We start from the raw sequence: 9,456 nt of genomic DNA, 5'->3' as shown, positions 1-9,456 counted from the left end.
CACCCTAAATTTTTTCTTCATTCCAGAAGCCAATCCACTCAGATATTTGGAATAATACAACACCATTGGTTTCATGCTGACTAAACATTTACTTGGATGTTCATCTATGCTCCAAACTAATGTTCAACTGTATTCTTCAGCAGCCGTATCACCCTGTAACCCAAGATTTGTTGTTAACTGAAGATAAACAGGGTTGAGCCTGATCAGTGCCTGGATGGAAGACCTCCTGGCGAAACTAAGTTGCTGCTGGAGAGGTGTCAGGTTGACAGCCAGGGGGTGCTCGCCCAGTGGTCTGGTTTGGTCCTTATGCCCCAGTATAGTGATGGACCACTATTCACTAAAAAATGAATTAATTGTATTTGTTTTTACTTGTTTTACTTGTTTTCCGCAGATTCGGCATTGATGTGCAGAGAAAATCATTTATTCTCTATAAGCTCAACATTAAATCCCTGTAAGCGACATAGACCTGACATGTCTGCACAATTTAACAGACTAAAAAAGATATCTGTAGGAATGCTGAATGCATTCAGTATGCACTGAATGCATACTGTACCTACTGCCCTGTAAATAATGCTCATTCTTCACCACAACCAGAAATGTGTTAATTTTAATTCAAATCAAAATGTATACTTGAATACACTTGCACTTTGCTTGGATAAAAGCGTCTGCCAAATGCGTTAATATTTACAATATAATCTTTCCAGGTGTAACCTGCAAGCTGCCATGTGGTATGTGTGCCATTGACTGGGAGTCACTAGGTTTTTTAAGCTAACAGTACAAGCCCAGGTTGCCTGGAGTTTATCTGCTGAATGTAAGCTGCTGTTGACTTTCACCTGCATTCCTTTACTGTGTCATGCACAGAGTATGAGCTGCGGCTTATGGTAGAGACAATGGCTGTCACACACTACTGTGAAACCAGCCCTGCACCCTGTCATTAGTGAGTAGAGTTTCACTGACACTTACATGTGGAATGCCCACCCCAAACATTACATCATTAGTGACAGTTTATGACTAAGGGTAACAGAGTATTAGATGAAGGAGGTCTGAGAACTGTTCAGATGTGTTTGTGTGTGCGCGACAAAATGCACGAAAGAAACTGATTATTGACTGGTATATTGTTTTTGTATTTAAACATTTTAAGCATGAAATTTCTTGGTAAGAAAATGTTCTAATACATAACAGTCATAGATCTTCAAAGTCGAATATTTTTTGACAGTGACATTATAACTTTTTTAACAACAGTAATCAGTCACATAATAAGGATGAGTAAATATTTAGATAATAAATATTTTTAATTGAAACCCATTTTAATTCAATAAATGCATATCGATTTCTATTCTGCTTTTCACAATTTGATAGCTTTAAAAAACAAATTTTAGCAGAAGATATAAAAAAATACAACATAAATAATAGTAAGAAAACGTAATAATATAAAAACAGGAGAATTATAAAATACTTATATTAAGATATAGAGTATTATTGGACATGGTATTTTAAAGTAAACAATTAAGATGAACAAAGTTGAATGTGTAAGCAAAAACAAATTTTTAAGAATGAAAAATAAAATAGATCTTCTAGTGGCCAGACATGTATTGCTAGAATGTCATTTGTGCTAAACATATTGGGAATTATTTAAGTTATAATTTTTCCTTGATTATACGTCATTCTAAGAATATTTTAGAGTTTTAAAGGATTTATTTGTTAGTTCAATAATGTTGCTAAAGTCACCTACACATAACATGTCCTTTATACATTCCTTTTTTGCCCATGTTTATTAAAAGCCATTCATGAAGGCAGCCACAAAGAGAGGGTGTTTGCTGAGTTTTGGCTCAGCTCTTCAATCCCTCAGGCTGTAGTTTACTTTACGGTTACTCCACAATCATGGAATTTAACCACTTCACCCACAAATCCAAATTAAATCGAAACATAGATTGTGACCATCCCAGCAGATGGATGATGCATCAGACTTATGACATCACATGAGTGTCTTCCTGGGAAGATAAGGTCACCATGGTGAATGTTTTCAAAACACAGTAACTGCAGTTTCGAATGAAACTTCAGTGCACTGGGAGCAGCCACACGCATCGAGGTCTTACACCCAACCTTCCTCAAAGAGTGTTTGTTTTCACAGGCTAGGCAGTAGAGAAACTCGAAGAAGTAAAAACAGGGAAAGTCTGAGTGTCATGGAGCTAAATTTGGCCCAAACATAAACATATCTCAGTCGCGGTTTTGCACTTTGACTTAAAAAGCGTCATGGAAAATAAAAAAAAGATTGTTTTTGTTGTTCTCTTATCCATGTAGTGCAGAGGACTACTCTCCAGGGGCAGGACAGCACAAAGCTGTTTGGTTTGTCAGGCTATTGACCTACTTTCCGCTACTCTGAGTAGTGGCACAGGCTGGCAGCAGCAATGGACTCCTTAATCACACAGGCTTCCGTTTCACTTAAATTCCTTTGTGTTTGGTCTTTTAAAGACCCGAGAGCGTGAATGGAAAGAACCCGTTTTTTATTTTACTTTGGAAGACAATTCATGTTTATTTAAAAAAAATGTCCTTTGATTGTGGTACGGGTGTAAGCTAAAACAAAATGTGCCGTCATAGGTGTTCTACACTAAAATATACTGTTTAAACATATTATATTTGGTAGAATTTCAGTCTTTATCCTCTGTTGAGGCGATCGGTTATAATGAGCGTGAAAAGGTGTGATTTGCAGGCATGTGAGGGTCATTGAGCAGTCTGTGACAGAATGCACAAATACACACATACATGCTCGCACAGTCATAGGTGCTGAGTCGTGACTGCATGGCATTTAAAAAATAATGATGCAAGGATGAGCTGAAGAGCAGATGAGCCACTATGGTATTTCGTTTTCACGAGGGGTGTAAATCAGCTATGTACGGACCATTTATTTACACTGTCATTTATAAAACAGTGTAGAAACCGTCCTAAATTTGATGTGCGTACGTGTGATTCATAGAGAGAACATAAACAAAGAAAATGTGTAGGCTATACACATCTCTTTCAGATGTAAAATCCATAAATTGCAAATGATCTTGAAATTCTGACCAGCTGAACAGTATTAGAAGCCTTTCAAGAATGTCTAATGAACATATTTGAAAAATGAAAGAGCACCTGTCAACGTCAATTCCTTTACAAGCAGCAAGAATGCCTTATATTTCCAAAAACCTGCAGTACTCGGACAGACAAATTGTGCACGTCTGCTCAGAACCTGACGTGGCACTAAGCACTTTATAGACCGTTTTTATAAATATGAATGTTGCCGTCGATTTTTGAGCACACATCTCTTCCTTTCGGCTCTTTCAATCCCAGTTTTGCCCAAGGCTGCCATTACGGTCCTACTGCCGGTGCGAATGAAACTAAATGACTCTGGTCCAGGGAAACGCTCTTTAACTTGATTCCTTTAATTGTGATCCTTGTGTAAGTACAGTTTTGTCACCTATATGGTTTGTAGAATATACTTTCATTACTACTGTAGAGTGTGTAATGGTATGAAACCCACAGATATCCTTCCTTCACTTATGATTTGGGCCAAGTCCAACCCGCATTAAGGGATATCTGTTTTCATTGACTATACTAGAGAAACTGAAATTCATCCATCTTTCTGAACTCATACACCTCACAGGCGACCTGTTCCCTAATGCTCGGGCATTCTCTGGGGTATTCAGGGGCCAGCCCTGAATCCTGTTTTGTTCCTTTTTGTTTGCTTTGTTCTTCTAAAGAGTTGAACGCTTAAACGACATGACCGTGCTCAAAAAGTTTTGTGTGGGGCAGCAGTATTAACAATATGGCCTGTGGCAAGCTAACAGAACCACTAGAAGTGTTTGACAAAGAAGAAAATGGCAAGGCTAATCACACGCAGTGCTAAAACAATAGAGTGCGAGTAATACGGCTCAGCTCCCTGCCGATCCAGTCCCTCCTTCTTGCATCCAATTCAGCAAAATGCTGGACATAACCTAGTACATTTCTCTCAAAACCTCCTCCTGTTCATTAAAGCTATCTCCAACCAAAACAACAACATCCATTTTCTTGCAGGGCTTGTGTTTACAGTAAAAATCCTCCGTAATCCTAAAAATCGCTGTCGATAAATAAATCTATATGACACTGTCTATCCCTCAGGGAACTTTTCTTGATCAGTATTTTTGTCTTCTTTTTTTTTTTAATGTTTAAACACCCTTTTGAACAAGATGAACTTAATTGAGAAGTACAATTGCTCACGTTAAACATAAGACTGGTTTTCGGAGAATATACATCTTTAAGATTTTCATCATTCATCATCTTCTTCCGCTTATCCGGGCCGGGTCGCGGGGGCAGCAGTCTAAGCAGGGATGCCCAGACTTCCCTCTCCCTAGACACTTCCTCCAGCTCTTCCGGGGGGACACCGAGGCGTTCCCAGGCCAGCCGGGAGACATAGTCCCTCCAGCGAGTCCTAGGTCTTCCCCGGGGTCTTCTCCCGGTGGGACATGCCCGGAACACCTTCCCGGGAAGGCGTACAGGGGGCATCCGGAAAAGATGCCCGAGCCACCTCAGCTGGCCCCTCTCGATGTGGAGGAGCAGCGGATCTACTCTGAGCTCCTCCCGAGTGACCGAGCTTCTCACCCTATCTCTAAGGGATCGCCCGGCCACCCTGCGGAGAAAGCTCATTTCGGCCGCTTGTATCCGCGATCTTGTCCTTTCGGTCATGACCCACAGCTCATGACCATAGGTGAGAGTAGGAACGTAGATTGACCGGTAAATCGAGAGCTTCGCCTTGCGGCTCAGCTCCTTCTTCACCACGACAGGACCGGTACAGCGTCTGCATTACTGCAGAGCTGCCCCGATCCGTCTGTCAATCTCCCGTTCCATCCTTCCCTCACTCGTGAACAAGACCCCCAGATACTTGAACTCCTCCACTTGAGGCAGGAACTCTCCACCTACCTGAAGTGAGCAAGCCACACTTTTCCGACTGAGAAGATTTTCCTATTGCTAAAATAACCATCTTCACATTGAATTTGTTACTTTACATGTATTAGTATTCAGGCAAACAGGACAAAAATCCTAAAGAAACGCATGTTGTGCAGTGGTAATGAGGTAGGCTTACACCTCATCTTTAGCCCACACACTGAATGCTCGCTTAACCTATAACACCATAAAATATTAATCACAGTTACGCCTCAGCTTGGCCTTTTCTGTTTTCTTAGAATCTGGATATTTGGGTTTGAGTGACGCGGGAACACGTCTTGATTGAATCTGCTCTGTACCATATCTTCAAGGCAAACACACTAACAATAAAAACTTTTAACAAATAATTTTGTTAAGGTCATTTTTTATGATTTTGCACAAGACGTGTCATATTGTATTCAGTGTTAAATTAATCTGTCAGGCTCTAGAAGGGTGTGACTGTTAGCGTGAGAACTCAGTTTCCTCTGTCCCTGCACAGCCTAGATACAGATCAGTAAATCAATTATAAATGACTTTTAAAGCCAAGTTTGTTCTTTGCTCTGTTCTATCGAACAGTCTAATAAATTAACTTCCTTTGGAAAGAACTGAAAGACGTACACTGGACCTTTCTTTGTTACACTTTGCATGGGTCTTCTTAACAGTAATAAATGTCTGTGTGAGAAATAAAGTGTGTGAAATAATTATGCCTTTTATAGAGTTTTTGTTCTTTTTCTCCTTCTCCAAAGATTCAGCCTATTTCTTTAATCAAAATTCCACACTGGAACAGTCAAAGTAATAGTTTTTCCCACCAAAAATACTTGTCCTAATTTATTCACTCTCATGTCATTCACAACTAATTTAATACTAGTCTGTGGAGACGATATTTTGAAGAAGCCAATAGGAGCCAGTGTTTGGTTAGCAACATTCTTCAAAACATCTTTTAGGCTATATTCTGCGCAAGCATGAAAGTCTACAGGTTATCAAAGACAATACATTTTCCTTTGAACAAACTTTAGGGTATTTAAAAACAATTAAAAACAATATGAAGTGACATTGCTTGAAATATGACTTTGTGGAGAAATCTTTTTACACAAATCAAACTTTTACCTGAGGTAACATGATGAGTATAGACTTCGTCGACAAAAGATACGTTACAGGCATATGCCAGTCAAGATCCTTACAATTACTTCTTGGGGAAACAGTTGGAAGTCTTTGTTTGTACAGGGGACAACATTTTTGTCTTGTGTTAAAAAGTGGAGTTGTGGTGAAAGTGAAGCATGACAAATGGTATAATGAATGGGTCAGTGTCTCTTTTTCAGCAAATAATGAATCACATTATCTCTTTGCTGTTAAACAATTTGCAAAGGCCTTATAACCTGACATGCGTCATTTCATCCATTTCTTAATCAATGTGGTTAAGTGAATTTGCATTTTTCTGTGAAACAGCCTTTGAGAGATGGTTGGATGAGTGGATTGAGTGGTTAATCTTTCAATTATTTGTAACATTGTAATGTATATTGTAATGCTGTGTTTTTGCTACTAGTTAATGCATAGTTTTAGTGCATAGCACATAGTAAGTGAATAAGGAATAAGGATTAAGGATTAGCACATCCTAACTGAGAAAATAACCGGTTGCCGCTCATGGTCATATGATAACAATATATCCTCCAAACGTTTTTCTGCTACTACTAGTAAGAATGTAACTGATGATTTTGGCAACCACTCAGAATACACTGAAAGATATCAGAGAGCTTATCTAACGTCCCAACCTTATGTATCTTCCGACATTTAATGAACATGTTCTGTTTGTTAGTATTAGTTTTCTTGTCCTGGTTCTCTCAAAACAAATTCTTCCGCCATAGTACCTAAAATACCTGAATCCTTTTGACAGAGCTTCCTGAATCCTTCTGACTTCTGTTTCCATATTCAGTCTTTATCAGCTTTCTCTGGCCTTGTTGGTTTCCGGCAGTGGTGCTCTGAGTCTAAACATCTCGAAGAACGAATCCATTCAGTAGTTCCTTGTCAAAAAAAAACATTTCGTCGGTCTGTGACAGCTAAAAAACAAATGCTTTAAGAACAAATTAAGGTAAGGTTTAGGAAACAGTAACACACAAACAGTCTTTACAGTACATCATGCACTTTCTGGGAGTTTCATATTCTATGATATTTATTTTAGTGGTTTATTCAGTGTATACAGCACATTAGTCTAAATAAAGCTTGGTCATCTTATCCTTTCAATCAGGTTCCCTGAGAGGGTGTGACTTTGCGTTAGCGTGAGAACTCAGTCTCCTCCGTCTCTCTGCACTGCCTAGATCCAGTTCACTAAATCAATTATTAATGACCTTATAGCAAATTGTGGTCTTCATTCTGTTCTCTAAGACAGTTTGACCCATAGGGTGAACAGTGAGCTACTGTCTATATGTGTCGGTTCGGAAGGGTATATAAGTTACTGAAAACTTTGTAACTGTAAGCTAATTGAAACCAGTAATTTAGCTCCTTTATTGGTCCTGTATGACATATTACTTTATTGCTCCCTGAACTCTCTGGAAGTCGCTTTGGATAACAGCGCCATGCCAAGTGACTCACGTTAATGTAAATGTACTGCTTGCATCAATTAATTCTTTTGACTTCACTTAACTATCCTAACAGAACAAACTTTTCTCCAGTTATTTATTCCATCTAGAAACAGTTTTAGGATTTAAACCCATCCCCAAACGTGTCACTGGGGCAATAGCAGATTGTATTGAAAGATAAAAATGAGAACAAAACTATAAATTGTAATTTTTTGTTCATTTGACAATCTGCTTAGAATGACATGTCATGTAAACTTTGTCAAACTTTGTATAGATGAATATGATGGTCTGGCTCTTCACCCCTTATCACGACCAATCAACACCCCACAAAGACAAAAGTTCACTGTGCATAAAGGGAACAAAAAGGAGGATTTTACTGTTCGTTCATCCAACCTGACCAAATGGGTCACATGTAATTTGACTGCCCCAGGGAGACTTTATTGGCTTCAAAACCCAGACACAGTGCAGGTTTCCACAAAGAGACCAATAGAGATAAAAAGGGTCTCTGATAGGCTGCTCTCGTTCATGCTACTCCTCAGGGACATATCTACTGTGTCAGCTATACAAATCTCACAAAAAGATTGACAAAGACCTGGATGCGACTTTTAAGGAGGCATTTTGGGTTAACGGAAGTACTTTTCATCATAAATATCTGTTGCAGGTAATTCTGAAACAAGTTTATAATGCATTGGGTTGGTGAAAGGGCATGTTATCATTTCTATCCTTCAATGAACATGTTGTGACCTATCCAAGTGTATTTTGAAAGAAATCTTCACAAAAATGTTCTAGCATTTGATTGGATGTCAACATTTACAAAGGTTTGACTGCAACAGTTAGTCATACATGCTCCGACCACAGTACTTTGTACCACATACAGTGCTGAGGCTGTTCTATATAGGTACTATTTGGTTTTGGATTTTTTTTTTTCTTAATTTTCTGAGATGCAGATCATATTTTTTCAATCTTGTTATCTAGCTCATGTGTTCTATACCTAAACTTTATTTGGTGAAAAGACATGGTCTCCTCTCTTAGGATTTAATTCAAGCATAATTGGACCAGTATTTAGGAGTAAACGGATCTAAATCCAGGTCAGACATTTCCTCTCCCTTTGACTCTAGGGTATAAAAATACTGAGAGTACATCTTGTACCAGCATTAAAACTGAACGTATTGGAGTGTGCAAAAATAAATAAATAAATAAATCATCCCTGTTTTTTCTCCTGAGGGTTAATATTTGACATTAAATTTGTTGTAGGACTGACACAGAGAAAGCAAGAGGGAAAGTATAAGTAACTGGAAAGAGGGTAGCAGGCAGAGTAAAAATTGTTCACGAGACAGTAAGTTCCTGATGAATACAAAGGCTAGGCCCATATGGGCAGATTTCTTGGGTCCAATTAAAAGTCTGTAATTTGATCATACAGAAACATTTCTAAATGTTGGCTAATTCACATCAATTTTAAAAACAAAAAGAACAATGACGACTATGCCAGGATCTGCAACTATGGCACTGACAGCCTGACAATTTTGAAATCTTCCTCCCTCTTTGCATTTGCAATTTTTGGTTACACTTTTTATTTTACAGTGCCTGTGTTACAGTGTTATTATACATTTTAGTACTGAGTAAAAAAAATAAACTACATGTACTTGCTATAGGGTCAGGGTTAGGATTAGGGTTGGTTTAGGGTTAGTTACATGTAATTATGCATAATTTACAGTAAATACTATAGTAGAGACATATAACATGTGTTATCTAAATTGTGTTTTGACAGCTGGTTCACATGAAAACACCCCTTTTACTTTCTAAAGCTCTATAGATAATCAGACTTCAAGCATTTAAAGTCATTCTTGCTTTGTGATATTGTCTTAACTGTTCCTAGAATCTTTTTAATTTATCAACGTAGGTGAGAATTCAGAATGTATATTTAATGCATAAACTATTTTGTTAATAG

This window comes from Triplophysa dalaica, chromosome 8 (genome assembly GCF_015846415.1).
Source record: "Triplophysa dalaica isolate WHDGS20190420 chromosome 8, ASM1584641v1, whole genome shotgun sequence".
Lineage (NCBI taxonomy): Eukaryota > Metazoa > Chordata > Actinopteri > Cypriniformes > Nemacheilidae > Triplophysa > Triplophysa dalaica.
The sequence above is the reverse complement of the archived record's forward strand: the minus strand, read 5'-3'. Positions refer to the sequence as shown.